Raw genomic sequence first — 17,107 nt, forward strand, 5'->3', positions numbered from 1 at the left:
CCACATATCCACAGCCCCTGCCCATTTTCTCAATATTCGCTCTTCCGAGATTCCCACATGTTTGTGCATATGCGAAAGAACATATCCGGACATATCCAAAAGAACAGACACCACACACTTATACAATTTCCTTATTCTGTACATATAGTGTAGTAGGAAGTATACACGATCCAAATCTAGCATCTCTTAGAATCCACACTGAAATCTGCCATTGTAGACAAGTTAATATACAGGTCTCGTTAAACAAATTATATTGTGTGCGTGTTCATATTTTCGTGGTGCAAAGACTGTTCCATAAAATTTCGGGAGTGCAGTCACACAAATTCACCTTCTTCTTATAATGTGTCTGCTGTATACCGTCCAGCCATATTCAGAGTAACCCAGGTGACTGACGCTCCAGCTTTGTTTTCTTTATTGAATTTCGATGTGTCCCATATGGGGCGGGCTGGCAGCAGCATAGGCACCACTATTCGGCCAAGAGACAGTACATAACAAGGCAACATTTAAAACAACATAAAGGAGGAAATATGGCGAAAAAGACATAAAAAGGGGAAACATAGTGGAAGGCAGGGTAAAAAGGGAGTGACTGGAAAATGGTAATAAAGATCTAAAAAGCGAACACAAAACACCACACACAGTGACGATTAGAAAAAACGAAAGGTGAAGTACGGCCGGAGCATAAAAGTTGCGATGGGCAGAGTAGCATAAAACAGTCACAGACAGCAACACTATGTACAAGTCCAGGACATGATTAAAATCACACTTCCTGACGTCACTGGAGAACATCACGAAACACAACATTAACATAGATGACGGAAAGTCATCGAGTAAAACAGAAGTAGTATCCGGCGTTCCCCAAGGAAGTGTTATAGGCATTCTGTTGTTCCTGATCTACATTAACGACATAGGAGACAATCTGAGTAGCCGTCTTAGATTGTTTGCAGATGATGCTGTCATTTACCGTCTTGTAAAGTCATCAGATGATCAAAACGACGTGCAAAACGATATAGATAAGATGTCTGTATGGTGCGAAAAGTGACAATTGACCCTGAATAAAGAAAAATGTGAAGTTATTCACATGAGTACTAAAAGAAATCAGCTAAATTTCGATTACGCAATAAGCCACACAAATCTGAGGGCTGTAAATTCAACTAAATACTTAGAGATTACGATTACAAATAACATTAATTGGAACGATCACATAGATACTATTGTGGGTAAAGCAAACCAAACACTGCGATTCATTGTCAGAACACTCAGAAGGTGCAACAGATCCCCCAAAGAGACTGCTTACACTACACTTGTCAGCCGTATTCTAGAGTATTGCTGTGCAGTGTGGGATCCACATCACGTGAGACTAACGGACGACATCGAAAAAGTACAAAGAAGAGCAGCTCGTTTAGTATTATCGCGAAATAGAGGAGATAGTGTCACAGACATGATACATGAACTAGAGTGGAAATCATTAAAACAAAGGCTTTTTCGTTGCGACGGGATCTTATCATGAAATTTCAATCACTAGTTTTCTCCTCCGATTGCGAAAACATTCTGTTGGCACCTGACTACATAGGGAGAAATGATCATCACGATAAAATAAGAGAAATTAGGGCCCGCTTGTTTTTCCCGCATGCCATTCGAATTCCCGCGAGAATTCGAAAGTAAAGTTCTGTGTACTGACTTGGCAGAAAATCCTAAGAAATTTTGGTCTTATGTCAAAGCGGTAGGTGCATCAAAACAAAATGTTCAGACACTCTGTGACCAAAATGGTACTGAAACAGAGGATGATAGACTAAAGGCCGAAATACTAAATGTCTTTTTCCAAAGCTGTTTCACAGAGGAAGACTGCACTGTAGTTCCTTCTCTAGATTGTCGCACAGATAACAAAATGGTAGATATCGAAATAGACGACAGAGGGGTAGAGAAACAATTAAAATCGCTCAAAAGAGGAAAGGCCGCTGGACCTGATGGCATACCAGTTCGATTTTACACAGAGTACGCGAAGGAACTTGCCCCCCTTCTTGCCTCGGTGTACCGTAGCTCTATAGAAGAGCGTAGCGTTCCAAAGGATTGGAAAAGGGCACAGGTCATCCCCGTTTTCAAGAAGGGACGTCAAACAGATGGGCAGAACTATAGACCTATACTCTAACGTCGATCAGTTGTAGAATTTTGGAATACGTATTATGTTCGAGTATCTACTCTGTACGAATCAGCATGGGTTTCAAAAAAGACGATCGTGTGAAACCCAGCTCGCGCTATTCGTCCACGAGACTCAGAGGGCCATAGATCCGGGTTCCCAGGTAGATGCCGTGTTTCTTGACTTCCTCAAGGCGTTCGATACAGTTCCCCACACTCGTTTAATGAACAAAGTAAGAGCATACGGACTATCAGACCAATTGTGTGATTGGATTGAGGAGTTCCTAGATAACAGAACGCAGCATGTCATTCTCAATGGAGAGAAGTCTTCCGAAGTAAGAGTGATTTCAGGTGTGCCGCAGGGGAGTGTCATGGGACCGTTGCTATTCACAGTATACATAAATGACCTGGTGGATGACATCGGAAGTTCACTGAGGCTTTTTGCAGATGATGCTGTGGTGTATCGAGAGGTTGCAACAATGGAAAATTGTACTGAAATGCAGGAGGATCTGCAGCGAATTGACGCATGGTGCACGGAATGGCAATTGAATCTCAATGTAGACAAGTCTAATGTGCTGTGAATACATAGAAAGAAAGATCTTTTATCATTTAGCTACAATATAGCAGGTCAGCAACTGGAAGCAGTTAATTCCATAAATTATCTGGGAGTACGCATTATGAGTGATTTAAAATGGAATGGTCATATAAAGTTGATCGTCGGTAAAGCAGATGCCAGACTGAGATTCATTGGAAGAATCCTAAGGAAATGCAATCCGAAAACAAAGGAAGTAGGTTACAGTACGCTTGTTCGCCCACTGCTTCAATACTGCTCAGCAGTGTGGGATCCGTACCAGATAGGGTTGATAGAAGAGATAGAGAAGATCCAACGGAGAGCAGCGCGCTTCGGTACAGGATCATTTAGTAATCGCGAAAGCGTTACGGAGATGATAGATAAACTCCAGTGGAAGACTCTGCAGGAGAGACGCTCAGCAGCTCGGTACCGGCTTTTGTTGAAGTTTCGAGAACATACCTTCACCGAGGAGTCAAGCAATATATTGCTCCCTACTACGTATATCTCGCGAAGAGACCATAAGAATAAAATCAGAGAGATTAGAGCCCACACAGAGGCATACCGACAGTCCTTCTTTCTGCGAACAATACGAGACTGGAATATAAGGGAGCACCGATAGAGGTACTCAAGGTACCCTCCGCCACACAGCGTCAGGTGGCTTGCGGAGTATGGATGTAGATGTAGATGTAGATTTAGAGAGTGGAAAGGTAGAGAGACAGCATGAAGGTGATTCATTCAGCACTCTGTCAGGCATTTTATTGCGAATAGCACAGTAATCAGGTAGATGTAGATGTAGATGTATACAGGATGAGTCAGAAGGAAAGGTGCATGTTTTGAGGTGTGATAGTAGATGCGATTCTAAGTAAAAAACGTCATAAGGGTGTATGTCATATTTCGAATGGTTTCAGAAACAGAACACGTTGACCGTACTTTTCATTTATTTTCAGTATTATTCAAACTTTGCCATTGTTTACAATGTACCACAGTCAGCGTTGCCAGTTTAGCAACTTTGTCACTAGACTAAGCGACATTTTAACATCAAAAGAACCATTTTAAAGCTGATTAGCGACTAAATTTTTTTAGCTACTTTAATGGCGACTTTCTGAACTGCGTTTATCCAGTTTTTCCGGAGAATAAATACGCCCCAACTCTCAGTTCTACTGGAAAACGTTAACCAAACTCCAAAACAACAGCTGTCTGATACTTCAAAAAGCTAGAGAAAGGCACTCTGAAATCGGCATTTGTCTCGTGGCACTTCGGAACTGTTCGGGTAGCTTGGAATAGATAGTTGTCTCATGTCATTTCAGAAATATTCGAGGAGCTTGGGACGACATTCTTAACGCTAAGGCTAGGCTCAAGTGTATTTTTGCACATATTCTTTTCTTTGTGTTGGGAGCGTATGGTGAGTGAATGCAGTGTGATGTGATGGAATTACCAGTGAAGAAAAAGTGCTGCACTCAAAAATTCAAAAAAGAACAGCAGAATAAAATTTAAACGATGGTTGACGCCAGTTCCTGGAAACGATAGTAAAGACGCATGTCGCTACCGCCAAACTGGATTTTATATTAAACTGAGCGATATAAAAGAAACACACTGAAAAAGTGTGAGATTTGACATAAAATCGGTACAGTATACCGTACCAGCACAAAAAATGGACAATATTAGACGTTCTAGTAAGACAGAAGCATCATTTTCATCGTTCGTTGCTTAACATTGTTCCTTATGACTGGGGAACATTTGGGACAATTGTGTAAAAGCATGTTTTTGACTCTGAATCCACCACGGACTTACAATTGCATCCAACGAAATGTTCAAACATAGTAAGTGAAGTGTTGGGTCCACGTTTCAAGGCAGTACTGCGAGCTGATATCGGTAACAAAAAATATAGTTCTACATTTTTATAGCTAACTTCCGTCGAAAAAGCGAATGCGAAAGGTCTGGCCGATGCAGTCGTAGTAGTTTAAAAGACCGCAACCTGGATACAGAAAAGATTGGAATAGGTACAGACAATGCCAGTTATGACAAGAGTCAATAATAGTCTACACAGATTTTAAAAACTGATTATGGACTGCAAATCTGTGGCACTGAGTCACGCCTCAGAAAACACTATTCCCTGAAACATTCCGATAAGAGAAACTTACAACTGCTTTTGTCTATCTCCAGTTCCTCAAGGAAAATGTAAATAAATATTTGAAACAATATATTGCGCCAAAGCACCATTGAAAATATTTAAAGTATGTACAATGCGATGTTTTCTCACGCAGCCAGCAGTCTGTCTCATTTTTCAATAATGGGATGAACTGAAATTGCATGTCTCTACATGTAGACTAGAAAAAATTGTTACACAACGGAACTTCTCCATCCCGTGTTCGAAGGTCCAAACAACTGGTTGTACTTAACTTATTTACAAAGTGTTTTAGCTAAAGTCCAGACAGATATGAAATCATTTGAGAGTGAAAACTTCGATCCCACAAAATCGTTGGACACGCTTACAGTTTTGCGATCAGTTTATAAAAGAGTGATTTACGACTCTGTCACTAGCATGAACGTCTTAATTACATCTTTTCAAGACAGTCACGTTAATCCCTATACTACACTCGGCTGTGCTTTTGAAAACTGTGCTAGCAAGTTGAACATATATCTGAAGACAGTATCAAATTGGCAACAAAAAGTGGCATTGACTTTACTGTGAAACTTATTAAAAAATTTAAAGGTAGAGTTCCATACGATATTGCAGTTTTAATTACGCTGAACAATTTGTCTTTAAGAGAAGTTTTGCGATCTAAAACAAGCAGGCCAATTCATGAGGTCATTGACCTTGCAAAAGGATTGGAATATAATGATATCAATGTATTAGAAAAAATCTAGAATAATATCAGTTTCATTCGATGGTAAAACATCGAGAATATAGTTGATATTTGGATTGAAGTTCCATCATATAAAGACGCTGGAAATCGAAATCCGTTTACAATATTGTGTACTCTTGCATTTACTGTATTGGCATTACCACATTCAAAGGCAAAGCTATAACAAATTCTTAGTGCCATGAATATGGTCAAATCAAAACTTCGCAATCACCTTGGTCTCACTTCATTGAATTCTGTTTTGATGTAAAAAGCACCTTAATAAGAATGAGTAAAAGTGATTTGAGTGTGGATTACCAACAAATGTACTAAGAATTATTGGAACCAACAAATCAAACTCATTTAGGAGTAAAGATGATACTCATGAACAGCCCTCAACTCCCTTTAATCTGTCTAATTGATAATTTCGACGATGATGATGAATAAAATATTTTCGAGTTCTTTTCTTCGTTTACTTTCAAAGAAATTCCCAATTGACACATACACGAAAAAAATCTGAATTAATGAAAGTATATATAAATATTTTTGTGTTTCAATTCGTCAATCCCTTGAAATTATTTTACCGACTTTTTCACCTTGAGTCTAGCGACATTTGGTTCAGTCTTGTTGGCAACACTGACCTCATTATCGTAAAGGAAGTTGAGACCAACCGTTTGAACCAGGATATGTGTGATCTATCAAGTCTTGGAACTACCTCAAACTGGCCTACAAAAAATTCCCTAACTACGGCGCTTACGCATCGCGCGAGATTTTCAGTGTTCTCGTTCGTTATTGGCGCGAACTGTTTAGTCCTAGATAAAAAGTGAATAGGACCTTTTTGTAGCAAATTTAATGTAGTTTCATTTTGTACTGCGATACGTTTCCTCTAGAGGGTGCAGTTTTCGAGTTATTCAAGAAAAACGTACAAAAACGTTAAATATATTTTATCTCCGAAACCATTTGGATTAGCGCATATGACCATGTGAAGTTTTGTGGTCAGAATTACTATCACCCCTCAAGGCCCGTAGCTTTCCTCCTGTCTCACCCTGTATAGCAAATCGAAGGTTTGTTATTTCACTCAAAATTAGTTGACCGTAACCTTGGCTCTAGCACTGTTCCAAACACAGGAGTAATCGAAACAGTTCACAGTTCGATGCACAGAACACTATGGATCGACTTGCACTCGCAAGTAAAACTGCAAAATCACACGGTCTCTTTGCTGTCGTAATGCCAAGAAAATACGCAGTTCAGTTTGTTGATACAAGAGGTCACGGTAGGCTCGCGCGTTACTGATGTGATTACTTCGTGCAATCAACTGTTAACGAATTTCAACTACTTCTTCTCGTTGTATTCTGTGATGATATTCTACAATCTTCTTGTTCGTGACTTCATCTCTCTTTTCCGACATCTTCAACGGTTGCGAGTCCTCTTCTATGATGGTATCCAAAAAATAAAATCTTCTTCCCGAAGTATAGTACTTTGTAGCAACAATGGCGCTGCAATCATCTTTACGAATGGACCACGTTCGAGTCTCCCCTCCAGATAAAGTAACAGCGTTCTCTGTCTCTATGACACTGTTCCTGATGTCTTCCAGATTCATTCTCCTTTCACCACCCGTGAAACTGACCCTCCTTTAACAAATTAATTAAACTGCTCTGCAAATTACTCTGCTTCTAGAACCACACAGACAATTCATGTAAGAGCATTGAAAATTAAATTAAAATTGTACCTTACATAACGTTACGGAGTAACATGACAGTTCCTCGTTACAAGTTAATACACCAAAAAATGCAAAAAAGAAACTGTTTCTACAAGAAACAAAACATATACCTACACAATGTTTAAAACGCACGTCTACAAAATATTAAGTCGGCAGCCAGGCTGATGCTTACTCACCGAAGTGGCAGGGCGATGATGACCGCGCTGTTAGACGCCCCACAAAACAAACATCATCACCAAAGCGGCAAAAGCAAGCCCATTCGTTCCAAATCAGTATGCTAAATAAGTTGTAAACAATTTATTATTATTTTGAAAAAATATACACTCCTGGAAATGGAAAAAAGAACACATTGACACCGGTGTGTCAGACCCACTATACTTGCTCCGGACACTGCGAGAGGGCTGTACAAGCAATGATCACACGCACGGCACAGCGGACACACCAGGAACCGCGGTGTTGGCCGCCGAATGGCGCTAGCCGCGCAGCATTTGTGCACCGCCGCCGTCAGTGTCAGCCAGTTTGCTGTGGCATACGGAGCTCCATCGTAGTCTTTAACACTGGTAGCATGCCGCGACAGCGTGGACGTGAACCGTATGTGCAGTTGACGGACTTTGAGCGAGGGCGTATAGTGGGCATGCGGGAGGCCAGGTGGACGTACCACCGAATTGCTCAACACGTGGGGCGTGAGGTCTCCACAGTACATCGATGTTGTCGCCAGTGGTCGGCGGAAGGTGCACGTGCCCGTCGACCTGGGACCGGACCGCAGCGACGCACGGATGCACGCCAGGACCGTAGGATCCTACGCAGTGCCGTAGGGGACCGCACCGCCACTTCCCAGCAAATTAGGGACACTGTTGCTCCTGGGGTATCGGCGAGGACCATTCGCAACCGTCTCCATGAAGCTGGGCTACGGTCCCGCACACCGTTAGGCCGTCTTCCGCTCACGCCCCAGTATCGTGCAGCTCACCTCCAGTGGTGTCGCGACAGGCGTGAATGGAGGGACGAATGGAGACGTGTCGTCTTCAGCGATGAGAGTCGCTTCTGCCTTGGTGCCAATGATGGTCGTATGCGTGTTTGGCGCCGTGCAGGTGAGCGCCACAATCAGGACTGCATACGACCGAGGCACACAGGGCCAACACCCGGCATCATGGTGTGGGGAGCGATCTCCTACACGGGCCGTACACCTCTGGTGATCGTCGAGGGGACACTGAATAGTGCACGGTACATCCAAACCGTCGTCGAACCCATCGTTCTACCATTCCTAGACCGGCAAGGGAACTTGCTGTTCCAACAGGACAATGCACGTCCGCATGTATCCCATGCCACCCAACGTGCTCTAGAAGGTGTAAGTCAACTACCCTGGCCAGCAAGATCTCCGGATCTGTCCCCCATTGAGCATGTTTGGGACTGGATGAAGCGTCGTCTCAGGCGGTCTGCACGTCCAGCACGAACGCTGGTCCAACTGAGGCGCCAGGTGGAAATGGCATGGCAAGCCGTTCCACAGGACTACATCCAGCATCTCTATGATCGTCTCCATGGGAGAATAGCAGCGTGCATTGCTGCGAAAGGTGGATATACACTGTACTAGTGCCGACATTGTGCATGCTCTGTTGCCTGTGTCTATGTGCCTGTGGTTCTGTCAGTGTGATCATGTGATGTATCTGACCCAAGGAATGTGTCAATAATGTTTCCCCTTCCTGGGACAATGAATTCACGGTGTTCTTATTTCAATTTCCAGGAGTGTATATTTGGGAGGGGTTGGGAGGAGGGGCGGAGAAGGAGATAGTAACTGTGGACACGGGCAGTGAACTATTGAACAAAAAACATCTGGAACGATGTGTGGTTTGCCTCATTCTCATAAGCACAAGCACAAGCACTTACAACAGAGGTTAGTTATGTCGTAAGAAAATCAAATGTCCACGGTGCAATCTCTCAGGTGTTTCTAAGAAATGGTTCTCTGATCACTAGTATTGAATCTTTATTTATCGATCACATCAGAAGAGCGTCAATTTGAATATTTTCAGAAATAATGTGAATATAATAACCAGTCGGAAAGAAACACGTTGTCACGTTACGCATAAATGCGTGGATCGTGTAACGGCGTTCCTAAGACAAAGTCAACATTTCTTTTCATGGAATCGTTCGGGACATTAAGTGCGGCATTTGCAAGTGACAGTGAATGCCTCAGAAAAACGCAAAGGACATACGAAACAGGTACAGTTGTGAAACTTCCTGGCAGATTAAAACTGTGTGCCCGACCGAGACTCGAACTCGGGACCTTTGTCTTTCGAGGTCAAGTGCTCTATACTGGCAGAAGTAAAGCTGTGAGTAGCGGGCGTGAGTCGTGCTTCGGTAGCTCAGATGGTAGAGCACTTGCCCGCAAAAGGCAAAGGTCCCGAGTTCGAGTCTCGTTCGGGCACACAGTTTTAATTTGCCAGGAAGTTTCATATCAGCGCACACTCCACTGCAGAGGGAAAATCTCATTCTGGAAACATCCCCCAGGCTGTGGCTAAGCCATGTCTCCGCAATATCCTTTCTTTCAGGAGTGCTAGTTCTGCATGGTTCGCAGGAGAGCTTCTGTAAAGTTTGGAAGGTAGGAGATGAGGTACTGGCAGAAGTAAAGCTGTGAGTACCGAGCGTGAGTCGTGCTTCGGTAGCTCAGATGGTAGAGCACTTGCCCGCGAAAGGCAAAGGTCCCGAGTTCTAGTCTCGGTCGGTCACACAGTTTTAATCTGCCAGGAAGTTTCATATCAGCGCACACTCCGCTGCAGAGTGAAAATCTCATTCAGGTACCGTTGTTTTTCCAGCATTAATTTAGCCGAGGCTAGAGATATAGTTGCAAAATAAAAAATGTGACAGCTCGTATGGGCCATCAGAATGTTGTAAGTCATTTAGAGAATGGCTGGTCCTGAAATCGCGAGATAATCCCATTACATGAAGAGCTCGACCAAAATATAGGCAGTTAAATTGCTTTCAAGTCAGAGTGAATTCAGCTGGTGACAGAAAGTATTTATATAGCACTGAGTAACACTATATGGGCCGGCCGTGGTGGCCGAGCGGTTCTAGGCGCTTCAGTCCGGAACCGCGCGACCGCTAAGGTCGCAGGTTCGAATCCTGCTTCGGGCATGGGTGTGTGTGATGTCCTTAGGTTAGTTAGGTTTAAGTAGTTCTAAGTTCTAGGGGACTGATGACCTCAGATGTTAAGTCCCATAGTGCTCAGAGCCATTTTAACCATCTGAAGGCATGTGGAATTGATGAAATATAAATAACGGCGCCACCACTGTAGAAACATGAGTTAACCACATCACCACATCAACAATATTGGGAATCCCTCTTTGTAGCTCTACAAGACACTCGATATAAAGCAGTCAAAGGCATTCACAAGCAAGTTATAACTACAATATCGAATTTTCTGGAAATATGCTTGTGCAGTTGGCAGTTACGCTTCCCTGTTTCTATCCGTTACTGGATGCAATGAACGATACCATGTACAGTGGTTTGCGGATTTGGCCTTTACAAGCACTGAGGTAGATCAAGATATAACTCATTGCTGCGTGAGGTCTTTCTTCAACTGGGCAACTAGGTAGAAGAAATGTTAACGAACTGGTTATCAGCTGAACGAAGGCCGCAGCTCCTAAAAGAAGTTTAAATTATTCATAGTACTGATAACAATACCGTTATTGGAAAGCTTAGCAACACATGAGTATCTCTGGTCAAAAAAATCTTTACTCTCAAACGATATCTTTAACGGGGCTTTCTTAAAGGTTAGTAACGAAATTCTTTGGTGAGACAATGGTTATGATCACAGCATAAGTAGTGTGAGAAAACGCTACTGATGTTATTGGGAAGTACTGGATCCTAACAATGAAATTCACATGAAGATAGCCGGATTATTTGGAATCGCAGAGATTTGTTAGGATCATGCGTTTGACTAAATAGAAAGCCAAGCGCATTGTCGTTATTGATTTTCAAATTACTGGCTACGTAAGTAAGTTACTTTTTCATCTTACAGTATCATAAACTATTACTTGTAGTTAATACATGTCAAAGGTGTAACATCTAAACCATTCGCTTATTTTTAAATGTTGTTACGAAGAAAATAATATGAATTTAGCATAGCACATTGTTTCTGTTAATTATATGAGAATAGTTCAGTACCTCAAGTACATTTTTCGTTCGTTTAGCTCGGATGGTATTTTATGCTTAGAGTAAGCTACGTAGACAATTCCGTGCGGCTTTGTGAGATATTGATGGGACGACAGGTTACTTCAGCAAAAATATTGCTGCATACTTCTCAATGGAAAACGGGGTTCAAGTTGTCAACGGTAAGGAGGTGTCAGAAATACAAAGTGGTGATTTTCTGTTGGTCTTCGCTTTTATACTATGTTAAAGCTGAAGTATTAGGCCCGTCTGTCATTATTATCTCTCTCCAGAAACAGTTATATGTCTACCTCTGGTAGTTTTGTTAGCAGAGTCAAGTAATTTTTCACCTAGCTTACATAAATGAGGTCGAAATTCAGGCACGAGAAAAGAATATTAGAGTTAATTTCCTGTTGACGGCAAAGCACTAACTCGGATTGGAAAGTGTGGAGAACAAGGTCGGCTGTGTCTGTTCCTAACGACTCATCCTCGCAGTTGCCCTAAGTTAAAAGATTAAGAGGATTTACGATACTAAACGTCCACTTTGACCACTGACGTTATGGTGATAACTGTAGTGACGTCACTTCTTGGTGCACATTTTTAATTGCAAATCTTTATAGCGCTATTTTCTGTAATATTTTCGTTGGTTTTGAGAGAAATATTTTTAATCTCTACTATGCATGAGAAACAAAATTCTCTCTCTCCTTTTCCGAAAGGAACTGTACTATTTAGTCGATTTATTATAATTTTTTCTTTACGACCAATGGTTTCCTTAAATTCATACTGTTTAACTGCAATGGCTTTTTCACAATATCCGCTAATGTGCATTTTACGATACGCGACGACTCATTTTCGACAAATTATTCTTTAATCCGTACTGTTCGTGGTGATGTCTATTGCTGTTATAATATCTGTTATTACGATACTCGATTCGAGTTCTTTCCACGAAATGTTTCTTTTATTTATACGTAATTTATGATACTAGCTATAATTAGAACTATTTTTCTCTATGTTATAGATTCCCGTAATCAAACCTGTCTATACTGTTTGTGTTTCAAAATCGCTAAGACCGAGTCCACACGTAGGGACCAACGTTGGCGCCGACAATGTTCGTCCAGCGCGTGGATCGATGTAATACCCTTCGAACCAATGTCAGCCTCAATGATGGTACGACTACTTTGCCAGTCGGTATCCCGACCAAACAGGAAACGACGTGGGCCAGTATCGATACACCGACCGCGTATTGGCACCAACATTGATTCTTTTCTGTCTCTGCCGCTTCGAAATCGGATTCGTTCGTTCTTTCGTTCGTCGCCGTCATGTTTATTTCCAGGTTACGTTTGTCGAAATATCTCAGGACCAGTGCAACAAAATGATTCACGCTCGAAACCGCAAATGCATCGGCCGCGACCTGTGCGGCAGACAGGTCCACGTTGGCTCTGTAGGAATTCAACTTAATGTTAGCTCCATTGCGTGGGTCCTGTCCCATAAATATTGAGCAATTCTGCCGCCAGAGTTGGCACCAATGTGTGGACGAAGGGTAATAACATTTGGTTGGTGAATTACTTCGTTGCGTTTTTCCATAAGTTCAGTAAACATAACAGATACAGATAACACAGAATTTTGTCATCAGTAACGTATTCTCTATTATTTACAAGGATCTGAAAACGCTGGAGTAACCTTTTGATTCCGTGCCTGTAGAAATCACGTCGTTTTGAGGAGGAGTACATTTTCATCCAGAAAGGAAGTTCCTTTACAGAACGAAAAAGGGGAAAATCTGAGGGCGCAAGATCAGGTGAAAAAGGTGGGTGCGCAGTGACTTCCCAACCCAGTTCCTATATAGTGTTCTTGTCAGTCTAGCAGAACGCAGTTATAGTGGAGTAGCATCACTTCACGTAGTCATTCTAGTTGGTTTCCTTGAATTGCGCCTGCAAGACGCCTCAGTTGTTGACAATAAATGTCAGCCGTGATGATTACGCCTCGGGAAACAATTCGCAGTACACCACATCATCAGTCTTCCATCAGATTCGTAATGACGATGATATTTGGTTTGTGGGGCGCTCAACTGCACGGTCATCAGCTTCCGTACAAAGCCCCAATTTTGACACAGTTCAATTTTTACACAATGCAGTCTAGCCACAATCACGATGGTGATGCAGATGAAATGATGAGGACGACACAAACACACGGTCCCCAGACAGAGAAAATCCCCAACCCGGCCGGAAATCGAACCCGAGACCCCGTGATCCAGAGGCAGCAACGCTAGCCACTAGACCACGAGCTGCGGACCCTGGTTCGTAAAATTATCTTTTGTGAGTGCATGCAGGTCTTTGTATGGGGAGTTGCTACTTTGTTCTGGGATCAGCCATTCCTTTCTTTTGTTTGCGTTGCCATCAAGACACCATTTCTCGTCACCAGTAACGCCAATTGATGATGAGCAAGTAGATTATTTATTTATTTATTTATAGAGCCTCCTTTCTCCTCTCATAGCCCTTTCTTGCGTTCTCCAAAGGTGTCTTCGTCGGCCAACTTCAATGCTTTAGTTAAATTTAAACGTAAATATCATGTTCCGACAGACTGTGATTCATAATCTAGTCGCCTTCACAGGAATAAGAAATGAAATCATGAAACATGTATGAAATAAAATTGTAAGTGTTCCTCAGAGCACATGTGCCGTGGCGTGACGAGTGTTCCTTTTTTGAGGACTGAAGTCTTGATCATGTATACCAAAACAGAAAGTGTATTTCTTCATAATGCAAATTTAGGAATATTTTTACGTACTGTTCTTTTTAAGGCAAGATAGTAGAACATAGGGCAAAACACTGTTAGCAACAGATAGACGAACTGGCGGTCCATCATAAGAGTTTAAAACACTAGGTCAGTACGGCAAGGATGCCCACTGCCGATGGCTTTGTACGCGATAGCATTAGATCCGATCCTCTGACATGTATCCCACAAATGCCGGAGGATCACGGTGGGCAACGACCGGCTTATTTGTAGGGGTTACGCCGATGACCTCGGAGTTCTCGTGGAACGGCCAGCCGATATGGACAGGCTATACACTATACTCCGTCAGCCTGGGAAGGCAACATGGGCGATTGTCAGTCCTACAAAGACAGTGTTACCCCACCACGCCCCTCACACGTCGAGGGTGGAATTTTCAGTGGAACTGGTTCTGCGTCCCGGCACAGCACAAAGTCGTCGGAGTCTTCGTGACGGATAACCCTCAGAGAATGGAGGCGCTCAACTGGCGTACCACACCACTCGGCACAAAAGCAGAGCGGAATCCAGAATACACTCGGTCAGGACCTAGGAACTTCACGGAAGTGCGTAGATCATTAACACCTAGATCCGAGCGGAGGTCTGGTACCTGGCTCAAGTTCTGCCACTTCAAAATGGTTCAAATGGCTCTGAGCACTATGGGACTCAGCATCTTAGATCATCAGTCACCTAGAACTTAGAACTACTTAAACCTAACTAACCAAGGGGCATCACACACATCCATGCTCGAGGCAGGATTCGAACCTGCGACCGTAGCAGTCGTGCGGTTCCAGATTGTAGCGCCTAGAATCGCTCGGCCAAGTTCTGCCAGTGCCCAAACAACTAGCACGTGTGATTAAACAGACCACATATTAGTTGCTGTGGAGGGGGAACATCTTTAAGGTCTCTATGCAGACTTGCACCCTGACTGAGTCTTGAAGACGGTGGTCTGGGGTTAATAGACTTCCAAGTCAAATGTGCGTCGCTTTTCATCAAACGCATCAAAGCCTTGATCGAAAACGGTTCTTGCAGTCCAACAGCAACATTATTTCATAAATTCCGGCCACAAATCAGCAACATACCCTATGCACTCAACTTCGTGCGTCGATTTTATCTCGACTCCAACTATCTTCTACATAGTGACCCGAGAGGGAACAGAGTGAGCGACATCGCTACCGCACTTCGTGGATATCCTGTCGGGAACAAAAAGAAGTTGCGACTGCCAGAGCACAAGCACAAAACTGTGTGGAAAAATCTAGACTCCAAGGTTCTATTTGGGAACGTGCGTGCAACGTGGTACAAGGTCGTAAATCGCTTTATTCCAACAAACTCTAAACTCTATTCAAATCACTTACTCTGATCAAGTGACTGCGACATGTGTACAGGAGAGGATACAATCGAACATAGCTTTGTATGTTGTAAATTTCGTATTATCTGGGACACGCAAGAAACATGCTGAGATTTATAAACAGAGTCGCAATGAATCACATCACAGTGCCAGAGGGGTATCGTGCCGCAGTGGAACCCATACCCAAAAACAAAGAAAAATGCTACAATCTGAATTATGGAACACACAATTCACCCCATATTCTCCCCCAAATGTCTGATAAATTGGATTTCTTCGAATATTTGTGGAATGAGGACGGTATGGAACAAACAAGAAAGAAAGTAAAACGAAACCTTTGCAAATTTCTTGCAAAAAGCGTATGGGGATATGGGACTATAATTTATTTGTACTAATTTTTCTTTCGTGATCGCCGGCCGGAGTGGCAGTGCGGTTCTAGGCGCTACGGTCTGGAACCGCGTGACCGATACGGTCGCAGGTTCGAATCCTGTCCCGGGCATGGATGTGTGTGATGTCCTTAGGTTAGTTAGGTTTAGGTAGTTCTAAGTTCTAGGGGACTGATGACCTCAGACGTTAAGTCCCATAGAGCTCAGAGAAATTTGAACCATTTCTTTCGTGATCGCTTTTCGCTTCGTTTAATGTCATTTCGTGATCTACTGTGCTGTCCGACGTTCCTCTTTACTTTTTTTATGCTCCATGTGGTCTATTTTTTTTTCATTATTTAACACTCAATTGGAAGAGTTCTGTCATAAAAATAGACGCAGGCAACTTGTCTCAAAAGTGTTCCGTCGTTGTTTAGTGTGGTGAACACTCAGATACATATCTCTTTGTTTACTGGGGACAAGCGGCTGGTCTACTGAATGACATTGCCTAAGACTCGACCTGTAGGACAGCTGGAAGAAAACTTCTACTTCCTTTATTTAAGATTCATTCGATTTCCAAGCAGGATGTAAACCTCTCGAGGTGAAAATTTATCTCGGGTGTCAAGTTAAATTATTTTGTATTCCATATTTCTGTCATGAGCTTTCGATTTAGAAGTCGACTATTTTGTTATCCACAGAAAAACGTTTTCGACGAAGCGCTTCGATACGGATTGATGGTTTAGTACAGGGACCAGTGAATATTTATTTTTCCATGTGACAAACAAGTAACGACCCACGATTTTGTCGCTCAGGCAGCTATTGATAATGACCCTCGATGTGGCATTTCCGAGTCTGTTCTGAATGATGGTCGTAAACTTGGTACCAAATCTCATTCTGATCATTGCATTTTTCAGTCTGCAGCTCGTGGTCTAGAGGCTACCGTTGCTACCTCTAGATCACGGGTTCCCGGGTTCGATTCCCGGCAGGGTTGGGGATTTTCTCTGCGCGGGAACTGGATGTTTGTGTCCTCTTCATCACTTCATAATCATCATCATTTGTGACAGTGGCAAAATTGGACTGTGAAAAAAACTGGCATTTTGTACGGGCGCTGATGAGCGCGCAGTTGAGCACTCCACAAACCAGACATCATCATCATTATTGCCTTCTTCTGATAAGCGAGACTAATTCTGTCAAATGAATTTTGAAAGCCGTTAATTAAAGTCGCTGCGTTTC

Source organism: Schistocerca gregaria, chromosome 2, assembly GCF_023897955.1.
Source record: "Schistocerca gregaria isolate iqSchGreg1 chromosome 2, iqSchGreg1.2, whole genome shotgun sequence".
Lineage (NCBI taxonomy): Eukaryota > Metazoa > Arthropoda > Insecta > Orthoptera > Acrididae > Schistocerca > Schistocerca gregaria.